Source organism: Mustelus asterias, chromosome 21 (genome assembly GCF_964213995.1).
Source record: "Mustelus asterias chromosome 21, sMusAst1.hap1.1, whole genome shotgun sequence".
Classification (NCBI taxonomy): domain Eukaryota; kingdom Metazoa; phylum Chordata; class Chondrichthyes; order Carcharhiniformes; family Triakidae; genus Mustelus; species Mustelus asterias.
In genome coordinates, this window is record NC_135821.1 from 44,167,813 (window position 1) to 44,184,825 (window position 17,013).

General features: G+C 43.5%; 1 pseudogene; it reads left to right on the forward strand.

Annotated features, from left to right (window-relative positions):
• The first annotated feature begins 4,684 nt into the window (after positions 1–4,684).
• Positions 4,685–4,803, forward strand: LOC144509534 (5S ribosomal RNA; annotated as a pseudogene).
• Positions 4,804–17,013: the final 12,210 nt, after the last annotated feature.

The window sequence follows — 17,013 nt, forward strand, 5'->3', positions numbered from 1 at the left end:
TATTTTTAATATTTATATTTAATGCACTGTAATTTGGTCACAAAACATTCATTATAATATATTACGGAATTAAATTTTGAACGTGTTGTACATGATAAATATTTTGTTATTTTTTAAATTTGCATTTTGCTTTCCATATGAGTTGAATTAAAACACCAAGGCGGCGATTTTCCTGAATTGGGACTAAGGCCAGAACATTACGGCCGTTCATGCCGGCGGGAATTTCCAATCCCGCTGCAGTGAACGGAGATTTGGCCAGCAGTCAAATTCTCCGACCTCACGGCAGCAGGAGTGTGGCATGAACGGCCGGTAAGATTGTGCCCTAAATGTTTGCAGAGTCAATCAGCTGACATTCTCCCACCTGATAGATGCTATCCTATTCATAGTGGAGAACCCGCTGGGGAGGGGGTCCGAGGGGGAGGGGGGATGTTTGAGTGGGAGGGGAGGGTCAGATAAATCCCTTGCCTGGATGGTGGGGGGTTGGGGGGGGGGCGGTGGGAGGGGGAATGCCTCTCAATGCTGAGGGGTTGGTGGTGCTTCCTCAACCCTCACAGTCCAACACGTCAGGTCGTTGCTTGTCAGGGACCTGTACTAAAGCTCGCCTGGTGAATAGCGAGGGACTTTGGCTGGGAACCCGATCAGGTCCGGCAGCGTGGCCTGGGAGGGTCGCAGAGGATTTGGCAATCAGCGCAAAACTGTTGACTCCCGATTCTGTGGGCCATTGTGGTTCGCAATCGGGGCTGGCGGGTTTGGGGTGCGGAGGGGGTGGGGGAATCTCCCATATACTTAACATTAAAATTCAGGCTTGCTGTCAAGCTGAAAGGAAGGCTCAGTGCACGTACTGTCACCATGTCAGCTTCCTTGCAGACCATTGCTGCATGTGTGTTATTGGGAGTCTTCACATGGGCAACATTACTTTTGTTGACGATCAATCCAGACAAAAGCATCGGAACAGAGGAAAAGATACAAATTTTGCCATCGTCATACTCATTGAACAGCAGAGTCTTATTTCTTCCTGAAAGGATGGAAAAAAACTATGACGCAATCCTATATCAGTTAGTCACATTAGAATATCTTCCATAGTGTCATGTTCTATTCATCAGTCATATTTTGCACACTTCACTTTACTGCAGTTGCTGAGGCACTGGTTAGATCATTGGGAATATATTTTTGTGGCAGCTGTTTAAATTTTCCTCCTAAATGCTCTGATACGCAGATCTTAAATAATCTCTTGAATTCTTGCAGTGCACAGGGGCAATTGGTTTGGGACATGTGTTGCCAGAAGCTAGTAACAATCAAATCTTTAACTACAATTCTTAACAAATATCTTTAATAAAGGGAAGGTTGCTGATGTGTTTTGAAAAGAGCTAAGGGAATGATTTTGGCTTAAGGCGTCATATTATGTTTTTTTTTGTAACCCCAGTGCCTTTATTCTTTAACTTTAGTGGAATATATTTGAAGTCACTCACTTGTGTTTTGGCTGCAGTTGCCCTGTATTCTGCACATGTTGTTGAATAAGGCTCTTTTTGATTTGATATGGGCTCTTAGTGTTATGCCTTTTTATGATGTTTCATTAGGTTGGTACGTCAGAAACTATGATTCAATGAAATACATTTAAAAGATGCACAGTGTCACTCACTATCTTTTAAAAATTTGGTTCCTGATCGTAGTCCAGTGACTCCTGTTGGTAAGGTTAAGCGTACACATATTGGATTTCAAAATAGCTTATGATGAACAGCCTTCCAACACTCAATGTCCATAATCACGTGGATCTTTTCCTGAGTGGCAAGATGTTACAAGTCCCACAGGAGCCTCAACCTTTTACAATTTATATCGATGACTTAGCTGAAGGACTATATATGCAGGTGCCACAAATGCAGGCAGGGGAATATGCTGTGAAGAGGTCATAAGGAGGTTGCAGATGGATATGGATAGATTGACTGAGTGGGTGGAAATCTGGCAGCGGGGATATAATGAGAGAAAATATGAAGATGTTCACTTGGCAGGAAGAATGAAAAAGCAGAATAATACTTCAGTGGAGAATAACTGCAGAACTCCAAGGTAAGAAGGATCGAGGTAATTAGAAGGCTAATGTAATGCTACCCTTTCTTAACAGAGGAATTGAACATAAAGTAAGGATTTTATACTTCACTTATGCAGGGCATTGGTGAGACCACATCTCAAATCCTGTGTATAGTTTTGGTCTCCTTATTTAAGGAAGGATATAAATGCATTAGAGGCGGTTCAGAGGAAATTTATTAGATTGATAGCCGGAATGAGTGGGATTCCTTCTGAGGGAAGATTAGACAATCTGGCCTTGTTTCCACCGGTGTTTAAAAAAGTGAGGGGTGCTTTGATTGAAGTATGTAAGATGCTGAACGGTATTGGTGAGTTGGATGTGGAAAGGATGTTTCCTCTTGTGGGTGAGTCCAGAAATAAGGAGCCCTGATTTAAAGTTGGAAGAGAAATGAGGAGAAACCTTTCCTCTGATAAGGCTGTGCGACTTTGGAACTCTTTGCCTCAGAAGGCAGTGGAGGTAAGATCACTGAATATTTTTAAGACGGATGTCGATAGATTCTTCTTAGGCAAGGGGATCAAAGGTTATCGGGGGTAGATGGAAATCTGGAACTTGAAACAAAAACATATCAGCCATGGACTTATTGAACGGCAGAGCAGGCCTGTGGGGCTGAATGGCCGACTTCTGCTCCTATTTTGTATGCCGTATGTACCCAATTAACATGTTTGATAGGGTAGACATAGAGAAGCTGTTTCCACTTGCAGACCAGATCAGAGCTAGGATTGCATAAATGTAGTCACAGTAAATTCAGTGGGACATTCAGGAGAAACCACTCTACTCGAGAGTGGTTAGACTGTGGAATTTGTTACAACAGGGAAGTAAATAGCATAGATGAATTCTGTTGCAAGGTTGTTTGGTGACTCAATAAGCCGTCTGGAGGCTTGTATGTTTAAACATAAAACTTTTATTGGTAATCCAGAAATACCCCCCTGACAGCAAAGGGGAACAGTTTATCCCAACACCAGCCAATGGTGGCCCACCTCTATAGCAAAACACTCCACAGAGGGAACAGAAAACTCTGCCTCTGGCTTTATGAATTCGGATAGTCTGGAGGCTTAACAATTCTTCCTGATCTTGGCCTCTCGTGTTTGGAGGATTAGTAGTTTCAGTTGTTTCAGGTAGATGTTGTCAGTTTGGTGTTGAAATTGTAGCACTTTGTTGTCTCCATTTGATTTGCTTTTTGCTCCCTGAATTGAATTTCTCTTTGTCAACAACCAGTTTGTTTTGTACAGACACTGTAGGCCCGATTTTACCATCACGTTGCGTCCATTTTTGGGTGCGGAAACATGGTAAAGTCAGGCATGAGATGAGTAGCGCAATCCATACCCGCCTCCGTGCTGGTTCCCCCTTTACCAAGACATGAAAATGGCCACGATCGGGACAGCACCCAAAAATGGAGCGACAGCAATTTAAATGTATTTGCATGCATTTAAATTGACTTAATGGGCTGGACGCCCAAACTTACCGGCATTTCCTCCTTTACCACAACGTTCGTCTGTCCAGATTCGGCGCAAAACAGACATGGTCCGCAAAGGTCTCGTTTCGGGCGCTCCAGCTTCTGAGGAGGTAAGTTCAGAGCTTCCAGTGGCTCTCTAACTCAGATTGGTGGTGGGGCAGGGGGAGGGAGGTGGGTCAGATCATTCTGTGGTGGGGGGAGGGGGAGAGAGGCGGGTCAGATCATTCTCAGGTGGGGGGGGAGGAGGAGGGAGGCAGGTCAGATTGTTCTCTGGTGGGGGGAGGAGGAGGGAGGCGGGTCAGGTCGTTCTCTGGTGAGGGGGGTAGGAGGAGGGAGGTGGGTCAGATCGTTCTCTGGTGGGAGGGTGGGGGTGGTGGTGTGGGTGCAGGGGGTATCCGCTGCCACTTTGCGGACGATTGGTGGGAGGGAAGAGGGGGTCCGCTGCCACTCTGTGTGCGATTAATGGGGAGGAAGGGGACAGGGGGCCGCGATCGGTCTGGGAAGCATGGGGGGGGATAAGGGTTTCAGTTATGTTGTTGGGGTGGGGCGGTATCTGTGGGAGCCATCACTCCCAGGACACTTTATTCACTTTATGCGACTGGGAGCGATGTGACAAGGGAGCTTTTAATCAAAGATTGTTCTACTGAATATGCGCAGTTGAAGGCTCCGATTGGACCTGCAGCGTTTCGGGCGCGATAAGCCCCACCCACAGGCTTCTGCAACGCGATTCAGAATCGCTGCTTTTTTTCAAGCATGGGGGGGCGCCTGAGAACAGGTTTACAAGTCGGATCTCGAACACTCCCAGATTCAGCACTTCGAATCAAAAGGGTAAAATCAGGCCCTGTGGGTTTGCCCATTCCTTCCAAAGTGAATTTCACTCCGTTCATCCCTAAAGTCGAGCCGGGTTCTCTTTCTTCGTGGAGTCCACCATATTCCTGCTGAATGTTGACGTTTCGAAATGGAACCTTCATTTCCATTTCTTTCACAATTTCAGTCAAATATTTGTTTATTTTCCTTTTCCAAACGTTTTCAAGCTTATGAATCTTTTCATTCAGCTCAGCAATTGCTCTGGCGAGTTCAGAGTTGACTCAGGTCAGATTAGGTGGATTTTCCAAGCTAAATTACCCCTTAGTGTCCTAAGATATCCTTTGGCCTACGGCCAGACTAGCCTGAAAACGCCCAATCTCGTCTGATTTCGGAAGCTAAGCAGGATCAGGCCTGGTTAGTACTTGGATTGGAGCCTGCCTGGGAATACCAGGTGCAGTAGGCTATAACTCTGTCAAGCATTTAGACAGTTACATGGGTAGGTTGGGTAGAGTGGGATATGGGCCAAACGAGGGCAATTGGGACTAGTTTAGCGGTTAAAAAGAAAAGGGCGGCATGGACAAGTTGGGCCGAAGGCCCTTTTTCCACACTGTATGACTCAATGACTCTATATAGTTAGGGGGATTAGTGGGGTAAATACTTGGGTTTATGGGGAACAGATCTGGATGGGATTTCCCCTGAGTGTCAGGGGGATTATGTAGGGTACAGGGATAGGGCCTGGGTGGGATTGTTATCAGCGCAGACTCGATGGACCGAATGGCCTCCTACTATACCGTAGGGATTCAATAATTCTATGATTTTCATCTTTCATGTTCTTTACATTGGATTGAAGTTCAAGAATTTCTTCAGTTTTGGATGCTAATTCCACATTCAACCAATTCTTGATTCATCAGCAATTCCTTACCCTGTTCCAAGCATTTTTCATGATCCTTAATAGATACTCCTGGTACTTGAAGTTCATCCAAATCCAATTTTTCATCAGCAAACTCATTTTCCGCTTGTGAAAGTGGTTTCTCTGCACTGAACACTTTTTCTTTAGCAGAGCCTTATTTCTGTGTGCTGTCCTTGAAGCTCAATTTTTAAAATGTTATTTCTGCTAGTGGCACTGTGGTTAGCACCTCTGCCTCACAGCGCCAGGGACCCAGGTTCGAGTCCAGCCTTGGGTGACTGTCTGTGTGGAGTTTGCACATTCTTCCTGTGCCTGTGTGGGTTTCCTCCGGGTGTTGCGGTTTCCTTCCACACTCCAAAGATGGGCTGGTTGGGTGAATTGGTGATGTTAAATTGCACCTATGTGTCCCAAGATATGTGGGTTTCGAGGGATTAGCGGGGTAAATGCTTGGGGTTAAAAAAATGGGGTAGGGGGGTGAGCCGGGGTAAGATGCTCTATCAGAGAGTCAGTGCAGACTCGATTGGCTGAATGGCCTCCTTCTACACTGTCGAGATTCTATGATTCTATGAGATACTTCATACCATTGTTTGAGAATTTCTACTTTGTCTTGTACCTGTCCAATCTTTTCTCGATGTTTTGGGTTCTTGATTTTCATTTTAGCTATGTCATTTTTCAACAACTCAGTGGTTCTCAGCATAGTTGAGGCATCTGGTGTTTTTTCTTCTAGTTCCTTGAGCTTCAGCTTTGGATTTACATTTTCCAATCTTATTTCAGTTGTTTCTTTCTGTGCTTCAGTGGAGCTTTGTCCTGTCCTTCATTTTGGTTTGAATCTTGGCCTGGTCTGTCTCCAATGGAGTCTTAACTTGTTTAAGTTCTATAATTCTGCTACTTGTGGCTTCATTATCTGTTTGCAGCTTAGAAAGCTCTATAGCTTTTACTTTGAATGCCTCCTCTTTTCCATTCAGCCCATTCTTCAGATTTTCAGTCTGTTTCTTGTAGCTCTTGGCTTCCTCCTGAAATATTGAACATTGCTGAGTCTTCTTTGCCAACTGGTTCTTCAGTTCATTCGCAGTGGCATTAAATTAATTTTGCTTCTCTTTGAAACTAATTTTGACCTGATGAATCTTCGTAGCATTCGAATGTCCTTCAGCATGTTTGCTTTTTCCTTAAAAAGCACAATTGTTCATTCTAAGTTTTCCAGTAATTCAACAGAGTCTCTTTGTGTCTTTTCTACTGTTCTTTGATTCTGCTGCTTAAGAAACTCTTCATTTATTTATACCGCTGAAGGATTATATACTTCTTTTGTATTTGATCTTGAAGCAGATTGGGTTCTTTCAACTGTCATTTTCTTGTTGACCTCTTTCCAACTAATGCTGAACTTTAGTGCATTGCTTTGTCGCTCCTGATAGTTCAAGCACAGCTTTTTCTGAAGTAGGTCCTTTTTAAATCCTCATGTTTATCCAGGGGCACATATTGAGTCTTCAAAGAGTTTTTAGGGCAGCAATTTATTTGAGTACCTTTTCTGCCTGCTGTTGTTCTTGGCTGTACGCATGGTTGAGTTCTTCAATGTTGATACGAACATTTCCCTGTGGAATTTCTTCATTTACTTTTTAAGGTTTTGTTTCTTTTGGGACATTTAGATAGCTTTCCTTCATTCACAACCAGCTGCTTGCTCTGCACTGCCTCTTGCTATTGTGGTTTGGATAAGGTGTTGGCACTTTCATAAAGATATACTTCGAAGCCTTCCATCTGCTTCTCAGCGTCTTCTTTCTTCTCCACCAAACTCTTTGGCTTGTCCATTTCATTATGCTGACATGGTTAGCAACCATCTTGTGGTTTGCTTAGGCATTGTTTCCCTCAGCCTCAGGTATCCTGACTTCCTTCAATCTGGGATCTCCAGTTTTCCCCATCCTGGGGTCTCCTTACTCATTCAGTGTTTAGCCAGGTGTGTTCTAGACCTTTACAAAAAAAAATCTGCTCTCTCAACAACTTGAAGTCCAAAATAATTGTCAAAGGGCTTTTGATACTTCACCAAATGTGGTTGAGGCTTCCTCTATACCTTGCATTAGTATTACATCATCTGCAAATACACTAAACAAGTATAAAAATGTATTAACTTGTATTTTCTCTGATTAATCCTGATGTACACCTGTAATCTACAAGCCTTCTTCTCCAAAGTGCCCAATTTTGATTCTCATTTGGCTCCTACCTGACCTTATAGAATTCCTACAGTACAAAAGGAGACCTTTCGACCCATCAAGTCTGGACCAATCAAAATCCCACCCATCACAATTTATTCCCGTAACCCCACACATTTACCCTGTTAATCCCCCTGACACTAGGGTCAATTTTAGCATGGCCAATCAACCTAACCCGCACATCTTTGGACTGTGGGAGGAAAGTGGAGCACCCGGAGGAAACCCACACAGACATGGGGAGAAATTGCAAACTTAACAAAGACAGTGACCTGAGGCTGGAATTGAACCCGAGTCCCTGGCGCTGTGAGGCAGCAGTGCGAACGACTGTGCCACCGTGCTCAGATAGCTTTCCTGCATTCACAGCCAGACCGTTGGTCTGGTAGACTTAATTTACTATCCATCCATTTTTCATGACAGTTGAGTACCTGCTTCATTTTCTTTTCTTCAAGATAGTTCTGCAGCAGCCATTTTTTCCTCCTCTTTGTTCTTCCCGCGCTTGTCGGGTTTTGGGGGGCTCACATGTCTCTGGTGTGGCCACTTTTTAAAAATGATTCTCTCTGCAGAAAGTCATCAAAATAAGAAGCCCCTCTAGTGAGTTTTTGAATTAGAGAAAATATACTGGAAGGTGATTTTTAAGCCATGGCTTAAAACTTTTTTTTCAGTCGAACTAGACGACCAAGTGTAATGGTGCTGGCTGTGGACTCATTCCTGAAGCTTCCTGAAGCTGCATTCTGGTGTGTTGGTTCTGATGCTGATTGCTTCAGATTTTAAAAGGGTTTTTTTTTTCCTTTTTACTGTATTTTGCTCACCCTTTTTGTAGCTTGGCTAGGTCCCTCAACTCTATGTTTGATCAGGTCTGGTTTTTCATCTGCACCATAATACCACTAAGCCACTCGGGGGATTAGAAGGGTAAATATGTGGGGGTTACCGGGATAGGACCTGGGTGGGATTGTTGTCAGTGCAGGCTCGATGGGCCGAATGGCCTCTTTCTGCACTGTAGATTCTATGATTCTGTGGATTCCTCTGCTGCCTTTCAGCCTTTTTCCCTCTTTTGAATTTTGCTCAGCATTTTGTGATCTAGCTTGGTCCCTTGACTCTGCGTTTGATCAGGTCTGGGAATAGACCTGCACATGCCCTGGTGGAGTCCTTCAGCTACTACACCTGGGGAGTCGATGGCCTCATGGTGTTATTAATAGACGATTAATCCAGAAACTCAGCTAATGTTCTGGGGATCTGGGTTCGAATCCCGCCAGAGCAAATGGTGGAAATTGAATTCAATAAAAAATATCTGGAATTAAGAATCGACTGACAACCATAAAATTATTGTCGATTGTCAGAAAAACCCATCTCGTTCACTCATGTCCTTCAGGGAAGGAAATCTGCGTGTTTAGCTGGTCGGGCCTATATATGACTCCAGAGTCACAGCAATGTGGTTGACTCTCAACTGCCCTCCGAAATGGCCGAGCAAGTCACTCAATTGGCAAGCTGGCAGCTCACCACCACCTTCTCAAGGGCAACTTGGGATGGGCAATAAATGCTGGCCTTGATGGCCAGCCAGTGATGCCCATGTCCCATGGATGAATAAAAAGAAACATCTGCAATAGAATTTCTTTTTAGCTGATCTCCAGCTGTGTCTTCAATTTAGCTGCATTGCTCACAGATCAGATGGCGTTTTTTTTTACTTCTTCATTCTGTAAGATTCTGGGCTCATTCTCCAGCTTCTCTGGGATTCTGGGGTCTGGCTATCACTGCCACTATGCTGTAAGGTTGCTTGGAGTCTCACTAAGATCTCTAGAGGCTTGTATGATTGAACCTAATCCATTTATTGATAACCCATAACAAGGTACCGCTGTGTATGGGCGCTGTCTCCATATTGGCTCCTTCCAGACTCTTCAACACATGGTCTACTGTGACCCTCTCTACATTATATCGAGGGTGAAACTGTTCTCCAGTCCCTCACAAATCCTTGATCTGCCTGAATACTACAATTTAAAGGAAAGTTAGAGAGCTGAAGGCTAGAAGCTGAAGGACTCCACCAGGGCATGTGCAGGTCTATTCCCAGACCTGATCAAACACAGAGTCAAGGGACCAAGCCCTCTAAAAGCCCCAGAGACCCTGGTTCAATTCCCGCTTGGGTCGCTGTCTGTGTGGAGTTTGTACATTCTCTTGCCTGTGTGGGTTTCCTCCAGGTGCTCCGGTTTCCTCCCACAGTCCAAAGATGTGAGGTTTAGGTGCATTGGCCATGCTAAATTGCTCATTAGTGTCAGGGGGACTAGCTAGGATAAATGCATGGGATTATGGGGATGGGGCCTGGGTGGGATTGTAGTTGGTGCAGACTCGATGAGCTGAATGGCCTCCTTCTGCACTGTAGGATTCTATGAAAGGAATAGAAGCGTATGTTGATATTGATCAACAGTGAGTGGAGGTTTATTTGGATCATCAACACCAACATGGACCAGTAAAGCCAAATTGGCTTGTCTCCCTGCAGTGAATACTTTACAATACATTATATGTACACGTCCAGTTTAAGGGCTGAAACAGCAATTTAAGATTACATCCACACAAATAACAGCGCAGATACTGATCATTCCACAAAGCCATTAAATCAGGAAGGGGAGAAAATTAAACTGTGGTGAAGAACTCTCACCATTGTGTTTATATAACTAACCTCAGATCGTTCGACCAAAAATCATGGGGGAAGATTCTTCCGTCCCACCCACCACGGGAATCATCGTGGGCGGGGGCAGACTAGGCAAAGGTCCATTGAGCTCAGGCGGGATTCTCCAGTTTTGGGGCGAGCGCGGCTGGAGAATCCCACCCCACATTTCCCTACCCTCCCTGATCACAGCCTGAGCAAGACGTATCATAACAGCCCTCATTTACACACACTTCTGGTAGTCATGTTTTGCTTTGTTCCTCACTCTAGAAGCTGTTTGCCTGATTCATGAGTTTATTAAATAAACTATCGACCACAGTGTCCCTAGATTCCTGTCCTTCTCTGAACTAGAATTCATTTGAGATATTCTGAATCTGTTTTGACTGAATCGATAAATCAACCATTTTCTAGATGGTGTTAAAGTCACTTCAATCATATTTCTGGATCTATTTGGATCATAGCCAAACTATCCAATCCAGACTATTGGACTCCCCCTCACCCCACCATCACCCAACTCTCCTGTCCCCTCTGGCCAAGTCCCTGTGGTTGCTTCATGCAAGTGGGAGAAAATAAGCAAAGTACCTTTGTCCTCACCAAGAGGGTTGAGTTAGAATCCGACCCAATTTATTTAATTTTTAAACGTCAAACCAAATTAACTTAACTCATAAATAGGCTAATCGAAAATCCCAGAATGAGCTCATTGCCAAAGTTTCATACAAACAGTGCCTCCAGTCGGGGAAATTTCTAATTATGATGTGCAGATGCAAATGAGGTCATATTAGAATAATTCATCAATAAAATTATGCTAAATTCGATGATAAGCACACCAGAGTTTTGTAACTATAATGGAGTATTTGTTTTTGTTGGTTATTAAGGACCATCTTTTATCTAATTAACCTGCTGTCCACATACAAACTCAATATAATTCACATGATTAATGATAGTCATCACAAATTGCATAACAAGCGAACTGTCCAGATTCCTCACAAATAGGACATAATGTTTTGAAGCTAAAATGAAGATCCGTCCTGTGGTGCAGCAAGATTAAATCCCTGGTATATTCAGTTTCCAGATAGTCACATCAAAGAGGAAGATAGAGAGCAAGAGGTCAGATTCTCCCACATTGAAGGCTAGGAGGTTGAAGCAGCTGATCATAGAAGGGATAAATTGGAGGCCTTATAGTCTCTTTCCTGCCTCTCTCGCACTGGAGCATAATGTGTAGGAAAAGGGCAACTTTAACGAGAAATAAATGGAAATGGGAAATGCCATCAGCAATAACGCAACTGACATTGATCAACCTCTGCAAAGTACAGCTGAAGCAAAAAAGCTTCGGAGCAAAAGACAAGGCTGAAGTATTTGTAATCATCTTCAGCCAGAAATGTCGAGTGGGTGATTCATCTTGTAATCTTCCTGGGTATCGCAGAAGCCATTCTTCAGCCAACTCGATTCATCCCAGGGGATCTCAAGAAACAATTGAGTGCACTGGGTACAGCAAAGGATATGGACTCTGAAAACCTCCCGGCTGTTGAACTGGAGACTTGCCCTGCAACACCTCCAGTCAACATTTCCCAGTGCACCTGTGGCATTAGCATATACCTGACAAAGCGGAAAATGCTTCATTTATGTCCTGTTGATAAAAGAGCAGGACAAATTGAATGAGGTGAAGTAATATCCTGCCAATCTACTTTCAATTGCTGGTAAGTTGATGAATGGTGACATGACATGGACAACAGAACTGAATTCCAAGGGTGAGGTTAGTGTGACTGCCCTTAGTAACAAGGCAACTTTTGATCAAAGATGGCATCAAGGAGCTCCAACCATAGCTGGTGCCTTCTGTATCAGATTTCTATTGACAGCTCCAAGTGGTTAAAGACTCTTTGAAGTCAGTCTATGAATTCCAATGTTTGTTTTTATTTGGCGTCAGCAAGTGAATGAAATGTTTGATCTTATAAGGGATATGTAGTTGAAGAAATGTAACTGTAATAAATGGATTTTTATGAATAAGAGTGTTCTGTTTTAAACAAAATCTGCCAAAAATACATAGAACTTTATTTTATTTAATCTGAACATGGCTCCTGAGGTCTGCTGAGTTCTGGGTGAGTTGGCATTGTATGTGAGGGCCAAGACTGGAATAATATTTATAGAGATCTGTGGGGGTGGGAGAAGGGCATAGGTTGGCATGGATGGTGTGAAGGACCATCAGGGGTGGTTGGGGAAACAAAGGTTGGCATAGAGAGTGTGAGGAGTCTTGGGGGTGTGTAGAGGACATGAAGTGGGTTGGCATGGATGGGGTTTGGGGAGTAGGGGTGGGCTGTGTTGGGTGAGGAGTGTTGGGCTAATATTTTGTTTTCATGTTTATTAAAAAGTCTTTTACAAAGGCCTTCTGTGCCCAGCAGTCTTTGTACCCGCTTTGAGGTCACTCGGCCCAACTCCCAATTGCTAGCCTTGAACAAAAATGCCAACTCCCAGAGCACTTTCTCCTGGGGTTTGTGCTCCAGAACCAGGAACAGAAGTTCAGCCCCATGTGGTACTAACCTGTGTTTATCAGACAGGTACTAGGTTGCTGAGTGAAAGCGACCCAATCAATATTGTACACTTGGAATTTATAAACAAAACCTCTGACTAACAACCGCACAACAGGTTTCTTTAGAATGCAGTGTTTTGAGGCACTGGCAGACAGAATCTGAATTGAGTGATGAATTAGTTGTATTCTTATAGGTAGATGACTGTTTGTAATGGTAGTTGTTCAGGATGAAGACCAATTACCATTAGAATCCCATAAAGACTAGTGTTAAGACCCTACTCTTCACGTTCTATAATGAAATGGATAAAGGTTTGGAGGAACAGTGTGCAAGTTTACAGATGATGTAAAGGTTTGTGCTTGTGTTATGATCTTGTATGTGAAGGAAGTAACTGTGATCTGATTTTGGTATGACAATAGAATGGGACTGCATCTGGCAGATGACATTTAATGTGGATAAATGTGTTGTTTGTCCATGATTATGGCTAAACCCAAGAATGTGTCTTTCATTTAGGGTTCAAAGCTAAAGCCTATTGAATGGGAAAGAGACCTAGGCTTTACTGGTTCACAAACAATGAGATGAAGCTTTAGCAAAAGCAAATAGATTATTGGGATGTATTCCTATAACAAAAATAAAATACAGCAAATGCTGGAATGTGAAACAAAAATAGAAAATGCTGGAAAGAAAACCATGGCTGGCACCATAGGGCGGCACGACGGCACAGTGGTTAGCACTGCTGCCTCACAGCACCAGGAACCTGGGTTCAATTCCCGGCTTGGGTCACTATCTGTGCAGAGTCTGCACATTTTCCCTGTGTCTGCCTGGTTTTCCTCCGGGTGCTCTGGTTTCCTCACACAGTCCAAAAGACGTACTAGTTAGGTGCATTGGCCATGCTAAATTCTCACTCGGTGTACCGGAACAGGCACTGGAGTGTGGCGACTAGGGGATTTTCACAGTAACTTCATTGCAGTGTTAATGTAAGCCGACTTGTGACTAATAAATAAACTTTAAAACTCGGCAGATCCAGTAACATCCGTGGGGAGAGAAAACAGAGTCAACCGTCGGAAACCTCCGAACTCGCCCGCGGCTGGGATTCTCTCGTACTGTTGTAGTGAATGGAGTTTTGGCTGAGTGCCAAATTCTCCTTTCTTGCTGGCAGCAGGGGACAGGGCGAACAAAACCAGAGAATCCTGCCTGATGTTTCGACTCTGTATGGGTGGCACGGTGGCACAGTGGTTAGTACTGCTGCCTCACAGTGCCAGGAACCCAGGTTCGATTCCTGGCTTCAATCACTGTCTGTGCGGAGTTTGCATATTCTCCCTGTGGCTGTGTGGGTTTCCTCGGGGTGCTCTGGTTTCCTCCGACAGTCCAGAAGACGTGCTGCAGGTTAGGTTCATTGGCCATGCCAAATTCTCCCTCACTGTACCCAAACAGGTGCATGAGTTAGGCAACTAGGGAATTTTCACAGTAACTACATTGCAGTGTTAATGTAAGCCTACATGTGACAATAATGAATGAACTTTAAACTTTGACCCTTCTTCAGAACAAACAGAGAGGGAAATTGTGTTGGTCATTATAGTGTGTAAGAGAGGTATAAGAGTTAGAAGAGTGATTAGTGAGAGATTGCAACAAAGATTTCGTCAAATTTAGGAAGAAGTAATAGATGGCCTGGTGGGGGAGGGAAGATTTTTGCATTGAGACAAAAAATGTATGGTATATTAAAAAAAAGATTAAAATGGAGGAAAAAAGTCACAATCTCAAGTTGTTGAACTCAATGTTGAGTGCTGAGGGCTATAACATGCATAATCAGAGGAATATATTGCTAGAATGATCCAGTACATGGGCCATTATAGGTTGCTCTGTGCATCAATGTTAAGCCTCCCTAATATCTTTCTCTAAAAATCGGCTTTGTCAATTTAGAGTGAGTTACCTCTACAATTGGCACTGTATTTCCAGTTCCTGCTACCAACAACAGTGAGCCTCTGTACAGTTGAGCTCCTGGTCTTAACAGACTGAAATAGCTAATGATTCATGACAGTAATGACCATGGAATTTGTGTTCAGGCTGAAATTGAGCAATATTCAGAGATTCAGAGTTAAACGGCACCCTATGAATCCCAGAGCCTGTGCTTCAGTTGTGTATCGCTCTCTGTATCTCTCTCTCTCTCTCTGCCTCACTCCCTCTCCATGAATTTGGTTCTTGTCTTTGATGATGGTAAGCCTTGTTGGAACTTGTTTCATTCTCAGCTGGAATCCAATTACCAAGACAAAAGGTCCATTTCACAAGTGCATTAGTTAAAGGGTATGCATACGATTAGCACAATAAGCACATAAATTGGTAAATACAGGGGATTAGCAAGGTGCAAATTGAACTGATTGTAATGGCTGGTGCGTTTAATGTGTTGTATGTGACACCTTGTAAACTGATGCCTATGGCACTGGGTAATAGTTAACGGTAAAGGTGGGTCCCCATGATAAGTGTGTGTGACGTGAGCAAAGGGGACTGCAAAATGAAAAAGCATGTAGTGTCCTTGTCCAAGACCTTGGTTAAGCCCCATCTAGGATACTGTGTCTAGTTTTCATCTTTCCACATGGTAGGGGAATACAGAGATCTTGGAAAATGTTCAGTGGAGAATGGTTGGATTGTTACCTGATTAGAATACACATGGACCACAGTAGTCTTGGAAAACTTTACCATCAAAAAGCGTAAACACTGGGGAGCTTTGCTTGAGGTCCTCAGAATAAGAGACAAAACTTTGTTTATAGAACCATCGAAACCCTACAATGCAGAAAGGGGCCATTCAGCCCATCGAGTCTACACCAACTCTCCAAAAGCACATCTTACGCAGCTACTCCCCCGACTATCCCTGTAACCTTGTGCATTTACCATGGCCTACCCATCTAACCTACACATCTTTGGACACTAAGGGGCAATTTAGCGTGGCCAATCCACCTGAAGTATACACCTTTGGACACTAAGGGGCAATGTAGTATGGCCTATCCACCTAACCTGCACATATTTGGACTAACCTGCACACCATGTGTATAGATTAGTTAAGTGTGAGGTTAGATGCAAAGGTTAGACGCAAATACTTCTGTTTTCCTTTATAGAGAGCTTCAGTAACCATTGGAACAAGTTGCCAGCTCATATAATGAGTGCAGATTCACTTCAAACATTCAAAAAACAAGTTCTGACCATGGCTGAAATTATAGGGTACAGAAAGCCAGTATGAAGTCCTTCACAGCCTTTATTCTTTTCATCATTTTGATCCCTTTGGAAGGTTGGAGATGAATTTACCCTGGCACTTTCCCTGAACTTGTCTCAAATTTTTTCTTTATCTGTGTTTTGCTTCTGTCCATGAAAGCTTTAGTGGATGGGGAGCATTGGGGACCATGATGCTGAGACACAATGTGTTTCGATAGGACATAGCCATTGGCCCAACTGGTCTTTTCCTGTCCATAGTTCTCGTATGTTCATATATCTCAGCCAGATTTTGCTGCATTTTTCACAGGTCATTTATTCTATCGATTTTATTCCGTTGCCACACACTAAATCTGGTCTTAATATACAGGGACCACGTGATATTGAGCATTTCAAATTCAATATCATTTTTTCCAGTACTATGCTAGCACGCAAGTTACTAATGCATTTCATTCCCCCATAGCTGCCAAAAAAACAACATTCTTATATTACTTCAGTGAACTTCACTGATAAATAGAATGACAGAACTTCAGATGATTTGAGGACATGGGAGTTTTGGGGACAAGGGTGTTGTGGGTAGGGTTGCTATAGGGAATACCTCTGCACCACAATGGCGAGACCCAGGACTCCAAGATATCGGGTCTCGGGACTTACTGTAATGAAGCCTATGCAGCATAATAGAGCCCCGGCAAGCACAGTAAAAGAAATGGGGCCACTAACGCATGCCTGCCAGGCTCTGTTCTAGGATTGGAGCTCAGAGAATAGAGTTGGAGATCGTGGGTCCAAGAATTTCCAAAGGGTCAGGACCTTGTGTCTAACGTATTGAGGATTGGGATCTGAGTCAGGAATCCAGACCCTGGGTGAGAAATTAGGATTGACTCCTGCATAACTTTACCCAATATTGTAGGCGCATAGAATACTGGTTGGAAATATTTTCACAATCCCTGCCCTGCCCTACTGGGGCCTCAGGAGTCCAAGTAGCACCTGGAAAATTTGGTGCTGTGTTGACCTAAAGTTATAAGGTTTTTTTTAGCTTATTTATTAGTGTCACAAATGGCTTATATTAACACTGCAATGAAGTTACTGTGAAAATCCATTCAAAGATGCAAATAACCTTTCAAGTAAACAAAGCTTCCAAGATCGTAGGGAGGAATCAGTTCATTCTGCTATTGCAACAATCATGACCTCA